This window comes from Musca domestica, unplaced genomic scaffold (genome assembly GCF_030504385.1).
Source record: "Musca domestica strain aabys unplaced genomic scaffold, Musca_domestica.polishedcontigs.V.1.1 44, whole genome shotgun sequence".
NCBI classification, from domain to species: domain Eukaryota; kingdom Metazoa; phylum Arthropoda; class Insecta; order Diptera; family Muscidae; genus Musca; species Musca domestica.
The window spans coordinates 7,910,202-7,935,102 of NW_026712334.1; the positions used below are offsets into that span (position 1 = coordinate 7,910,202).

The 24,901-nt window shown below is 33.9% G+C and overlaps 1 protein-coding gene across 2 annotated transcripts in view; it reads left to right on the forward strand.

Annotated features, from left to right (window-relative positions):
• Positions 1–650: 650 nt before the first annotated feature.
• LOC101897641 (eye-specific diacylglycerol kinase) overlaps positions 651–24,901 on the forward strand; it is a 114,481-nt gene continuing 90,230 nt past the window's right edge. Inside the window, exon 1 of one of the 2 annotated variants that reach the window (XM_059127358.1) lies at positions 651–1,440. The gene's annotated coding sequence lies outside the window, so the exon portion shown is untranslated. The remainder of the gene's footprint in view (positions 1,441–24,901) is intronic. The other variant, XM_059127359.1, reaches the window with a different exon arrangement.

The following is a 24,901-nucleotide window of genomic DNA, read 5'->3' on the forward strand; positions in this document are numbered from 1 at the left end:
ATTTTGCCCTCCATTAGAGACTCTCATTCGAAATCTCAGAATTCCAGCCCATTCTGTTTTCCAATGCAAAGTATTTGATTTTTAGTACTTTCCGAACACTTTTGGTACAAACTTAGTGACATAGTGAAATTTGATGAGGATTTTTTTTTTTTGTCTTTAGAGCCATTCTTCTAAAATTATGCCTTTTAGCAGGATTTCGCATAAACTCACATTAAGTACGGCTTTAACCCTAAAATGAGTTTTTAATATACATGAATTCCTGGCGTTTCGATAAGATTTAGAATTTTGGTATTTTCCGTGACCTGTAGTATAATTTTATCGCAAGCAATTTTGTAGAATATTTTCATTTGATACGATCGCTTATTTATGGTGTTTTTGAACGTTTTTGAAGAAAAGCATCTGAAAGACCCCTTTATTGACTGAGGGTTAATTTGTTTCACAAAAATATTCCCCAGATTATCATCAGTAATTTTGCCAATGACACAATATACCTAAAATGCTTCGATTCCAAGAAATCTTAATCTCAATTTTTTTTTTCAAATTTTAAAAATGTTCCGAATGTCGCTGCCCTTTCTGGGTTACCCCTGGATGTACATTTCCTAAACGCCTATACTATTCAAGTTTGCCTGAAATTATTGAAAAAAAAAAATCAAGTTTTATCACACAGTGTAATAAAGTAAAAAGTAATTACAATTTTAAGTGTGACAACTTTTGCCTGCCACTGTTTCTCTTCATGTGGCTCAACTTCTATGATAATAAAGATGAGAGACCACAATTAATATCTAACAACGATGCAACTCACATTGGCGACATTCACACATCATTGTTGTGTGCTCCACTCCTCAAAAAAAAAAAAAAAAAAAAAAAAAAAAAAAAAAAAACGTTGACACAAACGGCCGCGACAACACAACAGCTCCGATGATCTTGCTTTTGGGATGATTCCGCCGTTGCCTCAACCCCTAAGCCTCAATAGAGCACGTTCGCTCTCACGCTGGCTGCGACATAAATTCAAACAACAACAATGGAATGGGCAATCGCCCAACCAACAACAAAGAATGCTCTGCATGTATCAGAGGTAGAATCTGGCAAACAGTCTCTGATCTGACGTTGGATATATTTTCATACGCGGATACGCGGTGTTTTTCTTGTTTGATGCGAGCGAGCATAAAAACACAAAACAAACAACACAGAAATAACAGCGAACCGAATAGAAAATAATAAAAAAAAGAGGAAGAGTTTTCGGTTTATTGATGTAATTTGTAATGTTGTGACGTAAAATGTAAACAAATAGATGTGACAACAACAGCAACAACAATAAAGACAGCGAGAAAATTTATGCCAAATTTATTGATGTTTATTCGAATCAGATGTTTTGTGATCAATTCACACATTGTCGATGTGAAAAAAAAAAATCTAAACAAAAATCTAAAGTGGAAATTTGTAATAATTTTAAAATATTATGTGGGGAAAATAAATTTAATAAAAAACACGTGAAATATTAAATCAACCAAATCGTCATTTGCTTGTGATTTTATAATAAATATAAATTATTTTAAATTGAGCTCAATTTATTTTTTTGGTCGTAAAAAAAAACTTAGTAATCAAAACATTGGGTGTCAAAATTGTATGTTTGTGTGTGGTGTAGTGTTAGATCGGTTTAATTTTTAGCCGAGCAACGAGAGCTGAAAAAAATTAGCTCAATATAGAGACGGAATTAAATTTTCAATCTATTCAATATTATCACAATGCCTACAAAGGAATAAAAAGCTCTATTAAAAAACAAGTAAGCAAAGGCTACAGTCGAGCGGGGCCGACCGTTGAATACCCTACAACACTATAATAAACGATACAGTTTATATAGGCGAGATACTCGATAGAATTCCAAAAGATATTGTGACAAATAATAAAAAAAAACCATCAGGTTTCGTTCTCTAATTTTCGAATAATAGCAACTTATACTAATTTGCTCATTTCCAATTTATTGGTAAATGTTACACGTAAATGGAACCAATATTTCCCAAAGACCTATAATCTCTCAGAAGTGGCAAAAGATTAACATTTATTACTGGTTTTTGACTGAAACGAATCTGTATGAGATACAGACATTTGACTGTATTCTTCAACGAAATCAGCTTTAACGAAATAGTCAGAAGTGCGTCTTTCCTGTATTTGTGAATTCTCTAAAAAGTCACATGAATGGACATTTTCGTATTTTGTCTACAAAAGTTGGCAAACTCCTTCACACATTCAATATTTTTGGATGGTCATTCAAAACTGCTTGGCTTTCGAATGTCCGGTAACCCCCATTCAAATGTGCGTGAGGATCGGGCGATAATTACGTCCTGCTGACAATTTTGCAGTTTTTTGGTCCATTTCAACCCCTAAATATATAGCGATCATCTGCAAAATGAGTAGGCTTCTATTCTGACCCTCATTTTATCCTCATGCAAAATTTCGTAAGGATCGGGCCATAAATGCGATCTGTATATGATATCCTGATATCCTTACTACTTAGTTTTGTTAGCTGTAGAAATATTACCAAATGTTTAATTCAAAATGGAAATATGCCAAAAATATGACAAAATTGAAAAAAAATATGAGAAAATTTACAAAATCAATATTTTCATCTTTAGAGAGATATTTTTATGCGATTTTTTAGGCGTTTTTTCTTTTCTGCCAAGAGGCCATTCTGAATTAATGAGAACTGTCGAAATCAGTTCAGCCGTTCTCGACATAAAATAGATCTTTCAAGCATATCTTCTTTGATAGACATATATATCGCACATATTTTGCTATATATTCGATTTGTTGGATCTTAACATCAATGTAAAGGTCAGAAGTAACCTTGTCATGGCTTTGTGATTTCGCCAGGATTTAAAATATTCGCGGTTTAATGAAAAATTTTCAATTTTTTTCAACAAAAAAGATATGGTCTATTTTACCCGCTAAATATTATCCGATGACCACCTAAATTGGTAGGCTTCTTCCCCGCCCTAAACTCTAGCTACATGCGAAATTCCGATTGGTCTATAATTGCGACCTGTATAGCTACTGCAAAATCCGACATTTTTCCAGTATTTGGTCCATTTCAACCCCTAAACATTTGGCGATCATCTCCAAAAGAAATAGGGTTCTATTCTGACATTAACCCCACCTACATTTTAAATTTCGTGAAGATCGGGCCATAATTGCGACCTGTAGAGTGATTACAAATTAACATGGACAGACGGACGGACGGACATACATAGCTAGATCGACTCAGCTCGGCGAGCTAGGAAGATCCATATATACTTTCCTATATGGGAAACCAATATTTCGAGGTGTTACATAAATTCTGGCCCAATCAAACTTATAATACCCCCAACACAAAGTGTTGTAGGGTATAAAAAAACAAAATTAGTGTATTGAAATCAATTTGAAAGATGCGATTAATCTGTAAATAATCCAAGAACCATTTTGATATATCTAAAATAGGTCTTAGAATGAAAACAAATAAGAAAGAAGTTAAATTCGGACGGGCCGAACTTTTAACAGTTTTTTGCCATTGGCAGTGACATGCGATGCAAATCATTTAAAGGAACGTTTATGAGCTGCCATTATATAAGGGTTATAAGAAAGCCTGACTAAATTTTCTATACTTTTCATTAAAGGAAGACTTGTGTTATGGCCAAACCGGGGAACAACTTTAGTAAAAACTCTCAGTTTTTTTTTTTTTAATTCTTCCAAAAGTAGGTATTTTTACCCTGATTCCGGGAAAGTATTTTTTTCTTGGGAATGGAGCTGGATATTTGCCCCAAAAATCTGGGCCCAAGACTGGTGTTGGATCCGGTTGCACTAAACCGATATTGATAATATAGGTATAATTTAAAAGTTAAATATCTACCCAAAATGTGGTCAAATTATGGGGTTATTTAAGATTCGGGAGTTTCAACTAGATGATCGATTTTTCGGAACCGAGTTTTCATAAAATCCCCAAAAAATGAAAAGGGTGGGCTTACATTTCTATCTTCACAAAATACTACAATTGCTGTTATCTTTCCTGAAACAGGAGATATGGGTCTTTAAACCCGGAAAATCCGGTTTTGTTATGTTCTGTTCCATCTATCATGTGGCCACTTGTTGGATAGGTATTTTAATTGGCTTTCAAAGGCTATACAGGGTGAGATAAAAAAGCTGCAAACAACTTCAGACTGCTGTCATTTCTAAGCCACTCGTCCGAAAGCTGTTTAAATTGCAGCAACATCATCAGAATTGGTTCGAAAAGTAAATAAGCTACTTGATGGAAACCCGCGTCAAAGTGGCCGAAAAATGGCTTGTGAGCTGAACAAATCGCAATATTCCATTCGGAAAAAATGAACTCGGGATAATGCCAATGAAATTCCAAAAAGTGCAAGAACAGAAAGAACATAGAGTGAAAAGAGCTAAAGAGTTGCTTCGCTTGGCCGAAAGTGGTAATCTGCCGAATTTGGTTATCTCTGATGAGAAAACATTCGTTGTCCAGCAATTTATAAACAAACAAAATGATCGTGTTTACTTGTCAAAGAGGTCAGCTGAAAATGTGCATCTTCCGTTGGCCACCAGAACTCATGCGCCGGCCATGGAGATTGCGTGGGCCGCCATAACAGCCGATGGTCGCTCACCGCTCTTATTAATCGACCGTGGCATCAGAATAAATGCTGAATATTATTGCGAAAATATTCTGGAGGTTGTATTAAAGCCTTAAGCTCAAAATACAATTTGGCCGCAGAACTTGGACACTCCAACAAGACTCAGCACCATCGCACTCAGCACGCGCCAAAATGAGGTTCCTCGCTTCATTTCCAGCGCACAATGGCCAACAAAACCTGCGGATACCAATCCGTTGGACTATTGTGACTGGAGTATTTTGGAAAGCAAGGCTGGCACTAAAAAATAATAAAGTGTCGATCACCTCAGGCAAGCCCTCGCCGGGAATGGGCCAAACTACCACAGAACAACATTAGGGCAGCATGTGCCTTGATTCCTGCCAAAGGTGACCAAATCGAATAAATCTAAACTTATTCTAAAATTTGATGATATTTCCGTCTTTTTTTGCTTTCATTCAGTAAAATTTAAAAAAAAAATGTAGAAACTTGACTTTATTGCAGTTTTTTAATCTCACCCTGTATTGTCAGTATCAGTTTAGTATGTCCGTATCTAACTCAGATCTTGGACCCGGAATTTCGGGTCAAATATAACCGGTATTTGGAACCGTTCCCTAACATAAATATACTTTCCCGCAATCTGGATATGAACACTTACCACTGAAGAAAAATTCAATAAAACTCGACAATTTTTACCAAACTAAAGTTTATAAATTTACCGAATCAGTTACATTAAATTTCCAAAATTTTTAAATTTAAATTACATTATGCAACACAAAAAAAATATAATTACAGGATATCCCCAATAGCTTAATAAAGTCCAGCTAAAAATAGAAGATACATGTTCGGCTTTTTAAAGTTTGCATCGCAATGTAATTTAAATGGAGTGGGAAGACTCCCTCCCCCTTTTTTTTTTTTTTTTTTTTTTTTTTTTTTTTTTGAATAATGAATGCCGAGTTAAAATTTTCTATCAAAATATTTTTCGTGTTTCTATTAAAGGCCTGCACAAGACGAATTGTATGAATTATGCTTTTTTCGACACACTGACTTTGTCTACTCAATCATGCGCTATGTATTTGATAGGCAATGACAACCAACAACATCCCCCATTTTGATTCATGTGTGCCATTGTCTAATGTTCGATCGTGGCATGGCTGACTCGAATATTTGCATGGTGTTCTCCATAAATGCAGGGTGTCATCGATGGCATCGAACCGTGTCATCGTCAAATTGTGTGTCATTTGTGTACGTGTGCTTAAATTGAGAGAGAGTGTGTGTGTTACTTTCGACGGTGAGGGGTGTTTTTGTGTGTGCTGTAATTTTGAAGTAACAAACACCGCGTAAACATAAAATTGAGTTCAATAACAAAATGTGCATAGACATCAACAACAAATGAATAGAAAAAAAGAAATATATATTGAACAATCCCAATTTATTGGTGATTATCATAAAATTTTGGTCATAAAAAAGAGGTAAATATTGTTTGCCTATTTTCTAACTACATAAAATGTTCTTTTAAAATTAAAGTTTGTGGACAGGAAATTTTTCAGGGGATTATGGTTTTTTAATAAGGATTAACATTTTAGTTTGTTTCGTCAATAACCACGAAATGTGAAAATTTTGTGTGGACCAATTAGAAGTACCTTTAATATTTTAGTATTCGTCAAGAAATTCTTTATTACAAAAAATTTATTCTTTTCACATATCGGAAAAGCAGGTAGCGATAGCGCTTTACCTTCATCACGTGTGTGTCTTTTTCGTTGGCAATTGTTTCATAATTGTTGTTGTTTTTTTGAAAGAACATTTTTGTATGACACACTATTCAACATTCCCTTTTATTGGTCATTACATGTTATGACGATGGGTTTGAGTCTGACCGACATGACGAGACATCGAGCATTTGGTTGGATGTCACGTACTGTTATGCGTTTGATCAAACAGGACACAACATGACGAGCGTTTTCTCTCCATGGCATAAACAGAGAAAATTGTCACATTTGCAGCCCTTTAGTTTCTATCTACAATACTACCGAAGACACTATATGCCAAAAATGAACGGATTCTGAGGAATTTTTATCCGAAAATTTTCCTAAAGTGTTGATAAAGGGGGTATTTGCCCCCTAAATTTTGGTTACTTTTCGATCTAATCATGCACGTGTCTTAGTTCTTAGCTCTAATTTAATTTGCTGGATTTTCCTTGTAATTTTTGTAAATTTTGAATTTTGATGTACGGTGTAATCTATTGGCGGTTTCCTGTACTTATTGATAGATTGAATTTTTTCGCACAGTGTTATTGTAAATTAAAATATATTTCCTTACCTCTATTGGGCCTGAGACTTTTCAGCCTATGTGGTATATATAGCATTTTCAGATTAAATGAAACCTTTTGCAATTAAAATGAAACTTTTTGCAGCGGAAATGAAACCTTTTGCAGTGGAATTGAAACCTTTTGCAGTGGAAATGAAACCTTTTGCAGTGGAAATGAAACCGTTTGCAGCGGAAATGAAACCTTTTGCAACCGAAATAAAACCATTTGCAACCGAAATGAAACTTTTTGCAAATCAAATGAAACTTTTAAATTTATAGAAGGAAAAATAACAAAACATTTTTATTTTCAGTAGTTTTTAAATTAAATCAATTAATTATAACTAAAATATTGAAAAAGAGAATATTTTATTGATTATAAATATCTACATTTATTTATATTATTTCTTACATTTTAAATTATTGTAATAACAAATCGTTCTTTATTGATTTGATATAAAATGCTTCCATATTATTAAATTCCAAATGCTTAACGCTAAAAAGAGAAATTTAAACAAATGTTGGCCTTTATAGGTATGGCCAGGACTGAAATGTGAAATTAAGCTTTACCACAATTTTTTATAGTTATAGTATACTATTAATCTTACCTAATAAAGGATTCCCGCTTCGCAGCTTTATTGATTATGGGGATAGAGCAGTCGTGATTTCAATAGATAGATAAGTGGAAATCATTAAATCAACTATGATCATGATTGTATATACTTTATGGGGTCTACTACGAATATTTAGAGGTGTTACAAACCGAATGACAAATTTAATATATCCTCCTTTCCATGGAGGAGATTATAAAAAGGTACCTAATTCGGGTCCTTTGAAAAAAAAATACCTTGAAAAACTTTATTCAATCTTTCTGCATCTACACTTGTGTTTTATGGAAGCTTTAAGAAAAAAAATTATAAAAACATCGACATTAATAATCAATAAAAATTCCTCTTTAACTATATATTAGTTAAAATTAGTTGTTTTAATTTTAAACCTACTAAAAATAAAAATGTTTTGTTATTTTTCCTTCCGAAAATCTCAAAGTTTCATTTGATTTGCAAAAAGTTTCATTTTCGTTGCAAAAGGTTTCATTTCGGTTGCAAAAGGTTTCATTCCCGCTACAAAAGGTTTCATTTCCACTGCAAAAGGTTTCATTTCCACTGCAAAAGGTTTCAATTCCACTGCAAAAGGTTTCATTCCCGCTGCAAAAAGTTTCATTTGAATTGCAAAAGGTTTCATTTAATCTGAAAATGCTATATTTCAATTTAATTTTTATTTGTTCAAGTATGTATGTGTCTTTTTGTCACATAGTCATAAATGACAAGTAAGTGCACCAAAAAAAAAAACAACAACAACCACAACATATATAAATACAAACGGTGCTCTTCGGCTCTGATCACCAAAATCCCACCCTATTCTCTATATTTTATTAAGAGTACCAATGGAAAGAAAACTCAAATAAGTGATGTTGGTTTTTTAATAGAATATCTCTGAGAGTAAAACTCACATTAACGCGGAGAAGCTGAGTGGAAGAAACCCCGGTAATATGTGGATGTGGATTAAACCATAAAACGACATTTTGTAACAATGTGAAACTCTAGAAGAATTTCATCAACAAAACGTTAATTAATAATGTAATTAAAACCACAAACGAAAAAAATAACAAAAACGACAATAACAACAATAGCGGCAATAAAATTAAACACAATAATATTAATACCAAAAAGCCAGCAACAACAAAAACATCAACAAATGAAACCCACAACAATGCTACGTGCCACAATAAAAAAAAAAGAAATAAAAATATATTTTCTTATTACACCATCACTGTACCATAAGATGGTGGGTATATTCAGGTTTTCATTTCGTTTGCAACGCCTTGCAAAATTGTTCTTCCTAGAGCCTACAAATTAAAGGGTTAAAGGGTTATTTCTCTTTTCAAAACGAGCTTAATGATTTGTTGCGCAAATTGATTTTTTGAGAGCTTTAGGTCAGTTTTTGAAAAACAACTCATAACATTCAATTAATGAATTTTTAATTTTTGGAAGTACGGTCTATATAATTTAATGTTTGAAGAATTTCATACAAATATTGACATACAATTTCATACAAAAATTTAACTCGTCTCTCAATAAGTCCATTATTACAAGTACTGTATGTGCTCTTACATTTTGGGCAAAAAAGTTGGATACCATCTCACGGTGACGCTAACCATTCATAGTTGCGTTAGGATTCAAAGCATTTTTGATGAAGTACGATGCAATAATGCCAGCAACCTCTCTAAACTGTGATTTTTATACCCAACACCACATAGTGGTAAGGGCACTATGTTTTTTGTGCATATGTTTGTAACACAGAGAACGAAGCGATATAGACCCAGAGTTACTTTTGAGGATCTTCATCAATTCACTTTCTGAGTCGATTTAAGCATAACCTATCTATATTCTCCTGTATATTTTTTATTTTTGTTGATTTTGTAGAATATTTTTATGTGATACGATCACATTTCAATAGAATTTTTTAACGTTTTTAATGAAAAGGGCCTGAAAGACCCCTTATAAAAATATTCCCTGGATTTGTTTCAGTAATATGTACCTAAAACACATGGATTCCAATGAATCTTAAATCGATTAATTTTAAAAGTATACAAATGGGCGGAATTTTCTAGTCCATGTATTTTCGTGAAAAAAAAACAGGTCGCATTTATTATTCGATTGAGATGAAATTTATTTGGCCCAAGAACAAACCGTATTGAAACTATAGAAAATCGGTTCAAATTTAGATATAGCTCGCATATATATCTTCAAACGAGTTTGGGTTAATTGTGCACAGTCTAGAAGCAGGTACTTTAAATTTGAAGAAAATCGTCTCGCATCAAAATCATTCAATTTTGGGTTTTAAGTCCCTCTCATGCGTAATATGCACTCCACAACAATAATCTCTGGTGCCAGATATAAGATACAGCTCAGAAATAAGTGTGTTAAATTTTATCGAGATCGGATCAGATTAGAATATAGATCCAATATATATCTTTTACCGATATCAGATCTATTGTGCACCAAAGGGCTAATATCAGCCTAAATGGTGTAAATTGTGCCAAATTTGGTGAAAATCTGTTCAGATATAGGTATAGCTTCCATATATATGATTCATCCGATTTGGCTTTTTTGAAGACCCTCACATGCACAATATGCACTCCACAAGAATGATATGTGACACCGGGCATCAAATACTTATCGAAATACAATTCGGGATTATTTGAAACTTTGCCCTGGTCGATAGGATCATTAAATACATTTTTAAAAATTGCAATTTTTAGTCAGAGCTTTAAAAATCTCTTCTTAGAAAATTTAGGGCAGGTTAAAAACTATCAGTAGGTTTCGAGGACAGATGTATACCTCCGCCAATAAAAAAGGGTAGTTAAATAAATGACTAGCCGAGAATCAATGTCCAGACGGAACGGCTGAAGCCAAAGTCTTCCAATTTCGCATGAAGGTCAGTCTTGGTGTGTATGCATGTGATAACACTGGGCTTTTGGAAATACGTACTAAAATGGTACAAAAAGTACTAAAGCGAACTTAATTGAACAAACGGAATGAGCTAGAATCCTGAAATTTGGATGTATGTATGATGTAAAAACTTGAAATTTTGTATGAGAACCAATGTTGGAAAGTAATTTTGATGTATGAAAGTGGGCTTGGAAATGTGTACTAAGTTGGCGAACTGTACAAAATAGTACTAAATTTTGGAACAACTCGGATTGGCCCTCACATGCACAATATGCACTCCATCGAAAATATCTCTGCCAAATTTTATTGAGATCGGTTTAGTTTTTGCTCACCATATGTAATATCATTGCAAATTGAATAGGTTTTTTCATATTGAACCGAATTTTACCATTTGGTGAAACTCGATTCGGTATATCTATTGCTCCAATAAATATTTTTTAATATAATCCTTTTCGAAGTCATACCATGCACTATACAGCAATGTTATTTGGTTCGTAGTTGGTATGAACTACTTCACATAAATTCCTCTACTAAATACACATAGTGGTGTAGAGTATAATATAGTCGGCCCCGCCCGACTTTTGACCTTTTCTTACTGGTTCTAGATGCATTGGTAACAAAAAGAGTTAATCAAATTAGGCTGAAAAGTTTTATGGTTTTTTGAAAATATTCGAGCATATACCTAAAATCCGTGGAGTCCATAAACTCTAAATCAAATAAATTGAAATTAATATTTCGGTTTCTCACTGTTAATTTAACCCCTCTTTGCGTTTTGGTCCATATAGGCCCTCCTTTTGTGCCGTTCCAAATGATTGGAATTTTTAGCCACAATTTATGTTTTTACACAGTGGAGGGTATAAAAAATTCGACCCAGCCGAACTTAATGCCGTTTTTACTTTGTTTAATTGTTTGTGTTTTTGGATTGCCCCATATGAAGCTTATTCTCACTTTCCGCTGCTCAACAAAAAAAACATTTTTTTTTTATATTTTTCTCGAGTTTTTTCCTTATCCCATTCAAACAAAAGATAAAACAGTTTAAGACTCTGCCATGAAGATAAAAGAAGACATTTATTTAACGTTTAAATGTTCATTAAAATTCCACTACAAAAAAAAGAAAACAAAATATGGGCTAAAATAATATTGTCCCACAACACATTTGGTGGGTGGGTTGAAAGAGGAGAGCAGCGATTGCAGGAAACGAGGAGGAGACTTTTTGTGCTAAGCATCAGACAATAGCAAGAAAATATAGGTTTTAATTATGTACATGACAATTGTGCATTGGGGTGGACCGCATTAAATCTGTGGGGCTAAGATTAACCCGTTTTTTTTTTTTTTTTTTGAGAACTGAATTATGTTTCAGAAACTTTAATAAAATGACTTCAAATAACTGGGAAATGAAAAAAATTAAAGTGGAAAAATAATTCACACTTTGGGAACATTTAAGAAGATTTTTTATTTTTTCTACATTTTGAAAATTTTCTCAAACATTACTTTGCATAAGCATTTTTTAAATCGCAATCAATTATCAAATACTTCCTACTTTTAAGAGAAATGTCCCCATTTTCCATCTCTTATGAACTACATACTCTTTGTGATTTTCTCACCTTATTCTACTCTTTTTTTTTCAATACGAGAAAATATGTTGAAAAAAGTTAATCAAATTGAATCAATTAAATTTTGTTTCATAAGTATTTTTTTTTTTTTCTTTTTCCTGAGGGTCAACTAACATTGGCACATTTTTTTATTTATTTTTTCCTTTTTGCCCCCTTCAACAAATTGACGACTCGTCTGGGCACCACAACCACCTGTTCAATCATTGGGGTGTGAAAATTGCGAAAAATCAATGTGTAAATTAATTATTCTTGGCAATTCTCAATCATTGCTGCTGGCATTGAGAATGAATTCTGTAAACTTGTGACTGATCAATCAGTCAGCCGGACACTTAGTTTCTGTGGTCATATTCTTTTCATCGTCAACAGTAGCAACAATTTAAAGTTCAAAGAAAATCGATGAATAAAAATAGCATCACTAAAATTTATAGTTCCAATGGGTAATTGTTGCCAAACACCACGAGGAGAATTCTAAACCTATTTGTATTACCTGAGATGAATGTGAAGAAGAAATTGCTGAATCTTTTAATGACGTAAGATAAAGAATAATTTTCGAAAGCTGAAGATTTTAGTGGAACACACTTTGGGATTATTTGTGACTTTGTCAGATTTTTAGTCAGAGCATTAAAAATCTCTTCTTACAAAATTTAGCATTGGGCAGATTAAAAAGAATCAGTCGGTATTGAGAACAGATACATAACCCAGGCCAATATCAAAGAGCAGTGAAATTACTTACTAGCCGAGTATCAATGTCCAGACGGAACGGTTGAAGTTAGAGTCTTCCAATTTCGCATGAAGGTCAGTCTTGGTGCGTAGGCATGTGGTAAGACTGGGCTTTTGGAAATTCTTACTAAAAAGGTACGAAAAGTACTAAAATTAACTAAATTGAACTAACGGAAATTTGGAATGAGAGTCACTGAAATAGTGCTAAAAACTTGAAATTTTGTATGAGAACCAATGTTGGAAAATAATTTCGATACATGAAAGTGGATTTGGAAATGTGTACTAAGTGTGCGAACTGCACTAAGTAGTACTAAATTTTAGAACAAATCGGATTGATCGGAGGAATTTTGAAATGTTGTACTGGGGTCCCAGTTTATGCTAGGTTTGCGACAAAGATCTACAGGGTGAGGTAAAAAAAAAACTGCAACAAAATCAAACGTCATAATTTTTACATGTTTCTTTAAATTTTATTGAATGCAAGCAAAAAATGTCGGAAGTAGCTTCAAATTTTAGAATAAATGTACATTTGTTCGAATTGGTCACCTTTGGCCTTCAAACGGCCAATGAAACCGTCACATGCTGCCCGAATGTTGCTCTGCTTTATTTTGGCCCATTCCCGGCGAAGCGCTTGCCTGAGGTGATCGACACTTTGGTGTTATTTAGTGCCAACCTTGCTTTCCAAAATACTCCAGACGCAATAGTCCAACGGATTGGTATCCAGAGATTTTGGTGGCCATTGTGCGCTGGAATTGAAGCGAGGAACCTCATTTTGTAACCTGAGTGCTGAGTGCGATGGTGCTGAGTCCTGTTGGAATGTCCAAGATCTGCGGCCAAAATGTTTGCGTACCCAAGGATTTAATACACCCTCCAGAATATTTTCGCTATAATATTCGGCATTTATTCTGATGCCACGGTCGATTAATACGAGCGGAGAGCGACCATCGGCTGTTATGGCTGCCCACACCATAACCATGGCCGGCGATTGAGTTCTGGTGGCCAAACGAAGGTTCACATTTTCAGCTGAAACACGATCATTTTGTTTGTTTACGAACATTCGTTGTCCAGCAGTTCGGAGAAAACCAAATTCGGCAAAGCGAAGAAACTCTTAAGCATTTTTGAGTCTATTTTATTTCTGTTACGGTGTAAGTTCTTGCACTTTTTGGAATTTCAATGGCTTTACCCCGAGCTCAGCTTTCAATATTTGCCGAATGGAATATTGCGGAATGTTCAGCTAACGAACAATTTTTCGGCCACTGCAACGCGGATATCGATAGAATGGTACTATATTTGGTACTCAGTGAAAGGATGAGATAATATTCTGTGTTCGAGATTTGGCGGTGGTTTATAAATGTGTTCTGTATTTGTATGAAAAGTACTAAATGGTGCTATATTTGGTACTGGGTGAAGGGATAGGACTGGAATCCTGAAATTTGATATTGAGGTCTTCGTTGGTATTTGAAATTGAGGTCGGAAGTAGTTTTGGAAATGCGTATTATAATTATGGGGAATAGAGTTGAAATCCTGAAATTTGATATAAATGTACTGTTGGTGTCTGTTCTTAAAATATTAATGTAGTTTTGCAAATATGTACTATAATTGTTCGAAAAGTACTAAATTTTACTAAATTGCGTGATGGCAAATAGTAAAAATTTTGAAATTTGATATTGTTTTTCTGTTGTTTTCTGGGGTTTACGGATGGAGACTTTGAAATAGTTTTTTTTGAAATGAAAGATTTGGAAGAATTTTTAATATAAAAGGTAAAAGTTTTTTTTATCGGAAAAAGGGAAATACTTGAAAAATATCTAAAAACTTGAAATCTGAAATATTTAGTACGATGTATGAAGCTTCGATTATATAATTTTGTCGAACTTAATAAGTTGTGCATTCTGAGCACTAAAAAGGCTTAACACCAACTATTGGAACGAACCTACAATTTTGAGGTGTACTTTTCGCTGACGAAACAGTGGGTACTTGCTATTTTTGATACATACCCGATATCATAAGTGTTATCATCAATATGACGGTCAGAAGGGACATTTGAGTGCATTTGTGATTTTTTCCGAGGTTAAAAATGTTTGAAGTTTAATGGACATTTTGGTATTTTTTACATCAAAGTTCTAGTCCATTTCACCCTCTTAACATTATCCGATGAACATCCAAATTGGTCTGCTCACCATGCAAAATTTCAGTCCGATCTGTCAATAACTGTGGCCTATACATGAAGTGAAAAATTAAGAAGTTCTTCTGTTTTTGGTCCGTTTCAATGCCTAAATATTTTGCAACCATCTTCAATAACCAGAGGCTTCGATGTTTATACCCTCCACCTTGGAAAGGAGGGTATATTAACTTTGTCATTCCGTTTGTAACATCCTTAAATATTCGTCGTAGACCCCATAAAGTATATATATTCATAATCAGCATAAAATTCTAAATCGTTAAATCGATGTCCGTCTGTCTGTCCGTCTGTCTGTCTGTCTGTCTGTCTGTTGAAATCACGATACAGCCCACATTATTTGACGTAGAGCGCCAAAATTTAGCAGAGCAATTGGTATTGTGTCTAGGATGGTTGATATTGAAAATAAGATATATCGGTCCACGTTCTGGTATAGCCCCCATATAACGGTACCTCCCGATATTCGGTATTTTGATGATTTATGCCACATTATTTAACGGATTTGTCTGAAAATTGGTATTTGTAGGTCATAACGGGTCCCTGTACGTGTGGCAAAACATAGCATGTATAGGTCCACGTTTTGGTATAGCCTTCATATAATGGTACCTCCCGATATTCGATATTTTGATCATTTTTGCCACAGTTTTTAACGGATTTGTCTAAAAATTGGTATTTGTTGGTCATAATGAGTTCCAGCTCCGGTGGCGAAACATTGCATGTATGGGTCCATGATTTGGTATAGCCCCCATATAACGGTACCTCCCGATATTCGGTATTTTGATGGTTTTTGCAACATTTTTTCACTGATTTGTGTAAAAATTGGTATTTGTGAATCATAATGGGTCCTAGTTCGTGTGGCGAAACATTGTATGTATAGGTCCACGTTTTGATATAGCCCCATATAACGGTACCTCCCGATATTCGGTAATTTGATGATTTTTGCCCCTTTTTTCACGTATTTGTCTGAAAATTGGTATTTGTAGGTCATAATGGGTTCTAGCTCCGTTGGCGGAACCTTGCATTTGCAGGTCCACGATTTGGTAGAGCCCCCATATAACGGTACCTCCCGATATTCGGCATTTTAATGGTTTTTGACACATTTCTTCTAATGTTTCCTTTACCCTAAGGTGGAGGGTATTAAACGTTTGGCCCGGCCGAACTTAATGTTTTTTTACTTGTTTTTTCAATCAACGCCATCTATAATATGACGTTAATCAACGCTACCTACACTTGATGTCTAAGAAAATTTTTTTTTTGAGGTTATTCGTCAGAATCATGGATTCGTTAGTAATATCTTGACCATGGATGTTGAAAATATTTGTTATCCTTGAAAAGTAAGCTCGATACTAATTTAGTCCGATACTAATTTAGTCCAATTTAGTCCGATCTGGAAAGAATTAAAAAAACTTGTTACATTTTTTAAGTCATTTAAAAATATTTTTTCTTACACCATAATTGTAGCTCAGACGCATCTGAGAAATTAAAAAAAAAATAAATTTCAAATACATTTTTTATTTTTTTTTTTTTTTTTATTTAACTGTATATTTCTTGTGAATCCAAAAAACACATTTGTAATGTTCATAAATTTTAAAAATAATGCTTCCATTACAATTTACAAAAATTTCAAAGAATTTTTTTTTTTTTTTTTTTTTTTGAAATGCACAGCATTTTTTCCATTTAACTTGAAATGAGGGGAACAAATGCTTTCACATCAAAAGGTTTTTTTTTTTTGAAAACCATGAAAGAAATGAACCATTAACGAAAAATTTGTCCCATATGCCGGTCTGTCTGTCCGTCGACTTGTCACCCTGCCACCCTTCTTGTCTATCACACATGCCTGTAGATACAATCAAATACAGATGTAATTCAAATTTTTGTTGTGAAGTCAAAGAAGAAGAAGGTCCAACCAACCAAACACACACACACACACACAACACGTTTTCCCGGCACTCAACTGGCACTCTTTCACATCCAACTAAAAAGCCGACATGGCGACACAACGGCCATGACATTTAAATTTTCAAAAACAAAAAAAAAAAGATTTATTCTTTATTTTCGAATTTATTTTTAAATAAATTTGATGGTGTATTTTCAACAGTTGTGTTTTGTTATTCTGCTGCGCTGTTATTTCGATTTTTTGGCCCCTTGCAAAGAGTTCTGGGTACTTGTTTATTCGATTCGATTTTGATTTGCTACAGATGGTTTTGTTTTACCGTCGCCAAAATGTTGTTTTCGTGTTGAAAACGACGGCGCACATAATTATATGATGCGATTTTTTCACACCGGTATTCAATGGGGGTCACATACAGTCCAAAAAGATCTGTTATTATGCAGAAAACTAGATCTGCTTAAATCGTCCAAATATTAGGATTATTATAATAAAAAATAGGCCTATAGTATCTCTTCCATATTGGTTCCGAAAACCGAAAGCGTTTGTTTCTCTTTCCTTTGGTTAGTTTAATAACGTATTCAAATTTTCTCCCAATGCATATTTTAGTATTTTTCCATCATTAGAAAAATCATCACCACCGATTCATTTGGTCATCCTCCAAAATTATATTGAAAGAAACCCACTTTATTTGTCCTTCAATTGCTTGTCATAATATTAAATAATATTTCTGATTTGCATCTGATGTTTGTTTGTCCAGACATATTGTCGCATGTGGTCGGTCTCCCAACCCACGTATTAACATTATCATAAAAAATTCAAATAAAAATAATTTAAAAAAAATATATATACACATATATTTTTGTATTGCATTCAGAAACATTTTTTGATATTCTAAAGAAATGATCAATACAGTAGAACCTCTTTTTAACGGATAGACTAATATTTTTATATCATTGTTATATCATTCTTGTGAGTTTCTTCACAGAAGTTTTAGCTAATAACTTAACATCGTGGTCTTTAATTTATACCAACGCCATCTATACGTCATAATGTATTTTTATACCCCCCCCCCCCCATATATTAAGGCACATGGTGAGATTTAAAAAAAAAACTACAAAAAAGTCGTATTTTTTACTTTTAACGCCATAATTTTTACTTTTTTTTTTAATTTTATTCAATGAAAGCAAATAATGCAGGGAATAGCATAAAATTTTAAAAATAAGTTTAGATTTGTTCGAATTGGTCACCTTTGGCACGAATTATGGCCTACAAACGGTCAATGAAACCGTCACACGCTGCCCGAATATTGTTCTGCGGTATTTTGGCCCATTCCCGGCAAAGCGCTTGCTTGAGGTGATCGACACTTTGGTATTTTTTAGTGCCAACCTTGTTTTCCAAAATACTCCAGACACGATAGTCCAACGGATTGGTATCCGGAGATTTTGGTGGCCATTGTGCGCTGGAAATGAAGCGAGGAACCTCATATCGCAACCATTCTTGGGTGGCGCGTGCTGAGTGCGATGGTGCTGAGTTCTGTTGGAATATCCAAGGTTTGCGGCCAAAATGTTTGCGTCCCCAAGGCTTTAATACACCCTCCACAATATTTTCGAGATAATATTCGGCACGTTCGATTAATACCAGCGGAGAGCGACTAAAGCGGCTGTTATGGCGGCCCACACCAACACCATTGCCGGCGCTTGAGTTCTGGTGGCCAACCCAAGGTGCACATTGCACAGCTGACCTCTATTGCAAGTAAACACGATCATTTTGTTTTTTTACCAACTGCTGGACAGCGAATGTTTCCTCATCGGAAAAAACCAAATTCTGCAGTTCACCACTTTCGGCCAAGCGAAGCAACTCTTTAGCTCTTTTGAGTCTATTTTATTTCTGTTGCGGTGTAAGTTTTTCCACTTTTTGAAATTTCAATTTTTCAATATTTGCCGAATGGAATATTGCCATATGTTCAGCTCACGAGCCATTTTTCGGCCACTGCGACGCGGGTTTCGATCAAGTCGTTTCTTTACTTTTCGAACCATTTCTGCTGATGTTGCTGTTTTCTTCCGTCCACTTCCCTGGCGTCGGGCTACGCTACCAGTATCCCGGTAACGAGCGATGGTACGAGACACAAAAGATTTATTCTCATTTAAATGTTGGAGTACTCTAGCGATAGCCACTTGTGCTTTCCCAGCCAAATATAAAGAAATCACACTATCACGCTTGAATTCCATCACGAATATATATATATTTTTTTTTGTTTTTTGGAAAATTCTCACCAGAATGCTTTTGTACGCTTGTAAACAATTTAATGATCTGTCACTGGAATAATTTTAACAGCTGTCGGACGAGTGGCTTAGAAGTGACAGTAGTCTGAAGTTGGTTGCAGTTTTGTTCATCTCACCCTGTACTTTATGGGATCTATGACGAATATTTTGAGCTGTTACAAACGGAATGACAAATTTAATATGCCCTCCTTTCCATGGTGGAGGTTATATCGGATTATAGAAATTATTGATTTAAAGATAATTTTTAAAAAGAAAAAATAGCGACAATTTTAGATTTTATGAACATCCACCATTCGAACCCTATTTTGGATTTTGAAGAACTAGAAGGGGCAATCATGAATTTTTCAAGAAAACCTTTTCGAGGGACGGATCTCTTATTGGAAACGTGCTGGAATTTTACATATGTAGAGTCCGGCTGGGTTGAAAATTTCTTAAATATTTATTTTTTTTTATTTTAGGTTCCTTTTAAGGTGCCATAAGAAGCAACCATGGATATTTTAAGATTATTTTCAGGGAATCAAAGCCCATATCAAAAATCTGAATTTTTCAAGAATACTTTTTCAATGAAGAGATCTTTAAATATATCGTGAGGATCACTATTAGGCGGGATATTATGGGGTTTTACAAACGGTCCAGGTTCCGTCCGAAACTTTCTTAAATATCAATTTAAAATTACAAAAATGCCATCTATATTCCAAAACATACCAAATATTAATTTAAAATTACAAAACTGCCATATATATTCCAAAACATACCATTTTAGATGACGATGACTTGTATATAATTAACTAAATAAATTAAAACATAGATGTCGCATATACTTCCTTTCATTGTGACTTTTTTAAGATTTTCAGAGTCAACTGTTTAAAGAATTATCAGATCCATCGTGCCTTAAATATTTATTTCATATTGTAAAAACGCCAGTACATAACAGTATATATTCAACAATATTTTAAGGTATAGATGACAAAATAAATTGAAATATAGATGGCCTCCACACATTAATTTATACATTTTTTTCTAGAGCAAATTGCATACTTTTAGGCGCTTAATTAGTATGGGACGGACTTTTTAATAAAATTTCAACGAAAAAATTATTATTCTTAAATATCCCAACTAACTTATTATAAAATATCCTCATTGAAAATAAGAGTATTAAAAATTATTTTCAGACCGTTCATATTGTCTGAGCTTACCTGTTTTCCTATGAGGTTTGGGTTAGAGGTGTGTTGGATGTTTGTAAAAGAAGCCACATTTGATTTTTTTATAATTCTTGTTTTTTTCTATTTTGTGGTTATTTCCATACATGAGTGCAAAAATATGTTACACGCCAGGTTATTTGTGATATTTTTGTGTAAATTTTTGGTATAAAAATAAAAATGTCGTTCCACATCTAACCAAAAAAAAAAAAAAACAACAAGATTTTGAGAAGAACATTTGCTTGTTTATTAAATATGCAGTAAAAAAAATGTTGCATGCATACATTTGGTTATATGCAAATGTCAAAAAAGAAAAAAAATCTCTAAAAAAATATATAAATTTAATGCAATTGACGTCACACACAGCAAATTGTACACCTCTATACAAAGTATATATATTGTTGAAAATAAAGACTGAAAACTAAAATTACTTCTAGATTTATAATGTGTCTTTTTGGGTCTAATAATAGTGTCCCACTTTTGTGATATTTTAAAAACACTTTTTTTCAATTAAAAATATTGTAGATTATTTATATTTCGAAATATGTATGTAGCAGTTGAAAAACAAAAAAATATTATTTGTAGAACACATTTGTCGATATTAGATAAGCCGAAGATTTTGAATTTCCATATAAACAAGGTGATATATATTTAGAGGGAAGATATTTTAGCGCTAAACACATCCTTGTTGGATATAAAAATATGTATTCTTGACGTTCCGTATAAGATGACGTGATGACTTCTAAATAAAAATTATTATTCAATTTCAAAGCTTTCCAAAAAAAAAATAACACAATAACCAGTGTTATATTAAATATACAATAATCTTTCAATATATCATGGCTAAAAATAATATTTTATCTTATTTTGACATCTTGGCAACCATTGGCGAGAGTTAAGATCTATGGTTATTTATTGTGAAAGGAACACGCTTTTTATATTATTTTTTATAGCTTCTTCCATTTTTCTAGATTTCAAATTGAAAAAAAAATCATAGATTGAGGTGACGTATGCGTTTTTTAAATAGAATTCCCATGGGGTCTCCCCAGTGCTTATTCTTATTTGAGGGCACCTGTGACGTATTCATAACATGGTGTTTGAAAAACAAGAAATTGTTATATTTTTCAGAGCACTTATAATCTTCTATAGCGGTAAAAATCAAAGAACATCTTTTATGGGGACCTAAATAAAAAGGCAATCGATTTAGAATAGAAATACAGGGTGAGATGAAAAAATTTCAACCAACTTCAGACTGCTGTCATTTCTAAGCCACTCATCCGACAGCTGTTAAAATTATTCCAGTGACAGCTCATTATATTATTTACAAGGGTACAAAAGCTTTTTGGTGGGAATTTTCCAGAAAAAAAGTTATTCGTGATGGAATTCAAGCGTGATAATGTGATATCTTTATATTTGGCTGGAAAACCACAGTGGCTATCGTTAGAGCACTCCAGCATTTAAATGTGAATAAATCTTTTGTACCTCATACCATCGCTCCTTACCGTAACACTGGTAACGTAGCCCGACGTCAAGACGACGAAAACAGCAACATCAGCAGATATTGTTCGAAAAGTAAAGGAGCGACTTGATCGAAACCCGCGTCGTAGGGGCCGAAAAATGGCTCGTGAGCTGAACATATCGTAATATTCCATTCGGCAAATATTGAAAAATAAGCTCGGGGGGAATTGAAATTCCAAAAAGTGCAAGAGCTTACACCACAACAGAAAGAAAATAGACTCAAAAGAGCTAAAGAGTTGCTTCGCTTGGCCGAAAGTGGTGAATTGCCGAATTTGGTTTTATCCGCTGAGAAAACATTCGTTGTCCAGCAGTTTGTAAACAAACAAAATTATCGTGTTTACTTGGCAAAGAGGTCAGCTGACAATGTGCACTTTCGGGTGACCACCAGAACTCAACCGTCGGCCATGGTGATGGTATGGGCCGCCATAACAGCCGTATTAATCGACCGTGGCATCAGAATAAATGTCGAATATTATAGCGAAAATATTCTGGAGAGTGTATTAAAGCCTTGGGCACGCATACATTTTGGCCGCAGATCTTGGACATTCCAACAGGACTGGTTACAAAATACGATTCTTCGCTTCATTTGCAACGCACAATGGCCACCAAAATTCTCCGGATACCAATCCGTTGGACTATTGTGTCTGGAGTATTTTGGAAAGCAAGGTTGGCACTTAAAAATACCAAAGTGTCGATCACCTCAAGCAAGCGCTTCGACGGAAATGGACCAAAATACTGCAGAGCAACATTCGGTCAGCGTGTGACGGTTTCATTGGCCGTTTGAAGGCTATAATTCGTGCCAAAGGTGACCAATTTAAACAAATCTAAACTTATTCTAAAATTTGATGCTATTTCCGACATTTTTTGCTTTCATTCAATAAAATTAAAAAAATGTAGAACTTATGGCGTTTAACTTTGTTGCAGTTTTTTTTATCTCACCCTGTATTGTACTTAGTGCTTTTCGCATAATTATACAATGCGTTTTCAAAAACCACCTTCATATCTCAATCTCAGATACCAACAGTAACCTTAAAATTAAATTTATGTATTCCAGCTCTATCCCTTCACCCAATTTAGTACCATTTAGTACTTTTCGTACAAATATGGGAGGCATTTCCAAACTACCATCAAATTACACACATAAATATCATCCGTAATCTTAATATCAAATTTCACAATTTGATCTCTATCCCTTCTCTCAATGCCAAATATAGTACCATTCAGTACTTTTCGTACAATTTAGGAGACATTTCCAAACCCACCTCCAGGCTACACCGGAAAAGGATCCCTAATACCAAATTTCACACTTCAAGTTCTATATTTTCATCCGATACCAAATTGTACCAAATATTCGTGCACATTTTCAAAGCAACCTCCACCAACAGGGACCCAAAAACAAAATATCAAAATTTCATCTTCATCCGTTCTCCATATACCAAACTGTTCCAAATTTAGTACATTTTGCACACTTAGTACACATTTCCAAAAACCACCTGCACCTAACTTATTTTCCGACCTTGACTTTCATAACAAATTTCAATTTTGTAGCTCTACCCGTTTAGATAATACCAAATTATGCCACTTTAGAACCTTGCGTAATCTTAAAGATTGGATTTCCAAAAATATTTCGTTACATCTATCCTGCACTCCATTAGAGCCTCACATTTCGAATATCGGAAATCTAACTCGTGTCTAATACAAAATATTAAATTTTAGAAATTTTCGTACCCTTATAATGCGAATTTCCAAAAACACAGTCTTGCGTATGCGTATGCAAAAAAGACTGACCTTTGTGAAAATTTTCAAGATCCCAGCTTCAGCCGCTTCGTCTGGGCGTTGATTCTCACGCAGTTAGTCAGTTATTTTACTACTCTTTCATATATATATTCCGGAAGCTACAAACTGTCATAGGGCTGCCCTCTACATTTCAAAAAATATATAAATTGACGTCTACATTGCATCCACTTTTTACAAAACATTATTCCATTCATTTTGCAATGTTCCTTTAAATTTAAGATCATTTATTGTCTATTCCAAATCTCTTAATCTATATCTATAAAAGAGGAAAATGTTTGTATGTTTGTTTGTAATTTATGGACTCGAAAACCGTTGAATAGATTTTCCTGAAAATGTCCGTATATACTGCAACATCGCCTGAAAGTAACATAGGCTATATACATTTTTGAATTTCCACTTGGAACTGAAGATATAGCATCAGAATCGGAGGTACCTCCCAAAAATTTAGATTTTATATGCACATATCTATTGATTGGTTGAAGATACAGTCTCCAAATTTGGAATACGTAACGGAATTTGGAACAAAAATAAGTTTGCCAAATTATATTGTAATCGGTTCAGATTTGGATATAGCTCCCATATATATTTTCGACCGATTTTGCTCATTTGATGCCTCAAACACAATATGAATGTTCGATTCCAATGAAATTTGGAATGTGTGACGGGATTTAATCCGAAAATAAATTTGTCAAATTATACTGAAATCGGTTCAGATTTGGATATAGCTCCCATATATATATTTCGGCCGATTTCAAGCATTTGATGCACCAAACACGCTATGTGTCCCCAATTTCAATGAAATTTGAAACGTGTGATAGATTTTATCTACAAAATTGAAATTGAGCGGAAATTAAAACAAATATACAATTGTCAAATTATATTAAAATCGGTTCAGATTTGGATATAGCTCTCATATATATTTTCGACCGATTTCATGTATTTTATGCACCATACACGATATGTATGTTCGATTCCAAAGAAATTTGGAATATGTAACGGGATTTGATTAGAAAATAAATTAGTCAAATTATATTAAAATCGGTTCAGATTTGGATTTCACATATTTGATGCACAAAACACGATACGTATTTCCGATTCCAACGAAATTCGGCATGAGTGGCTAAATTTGGTACAAAAATAAATTTGACAAATTATATTCAAATACGCTCAGATGTGATTATAGCTCCCATATATATACTCAGCCGATTTCACATATTTGATGCACCCAAAGCGAGAGAGACAAAATCTGGCACCAGCTAAAATTGCCAAA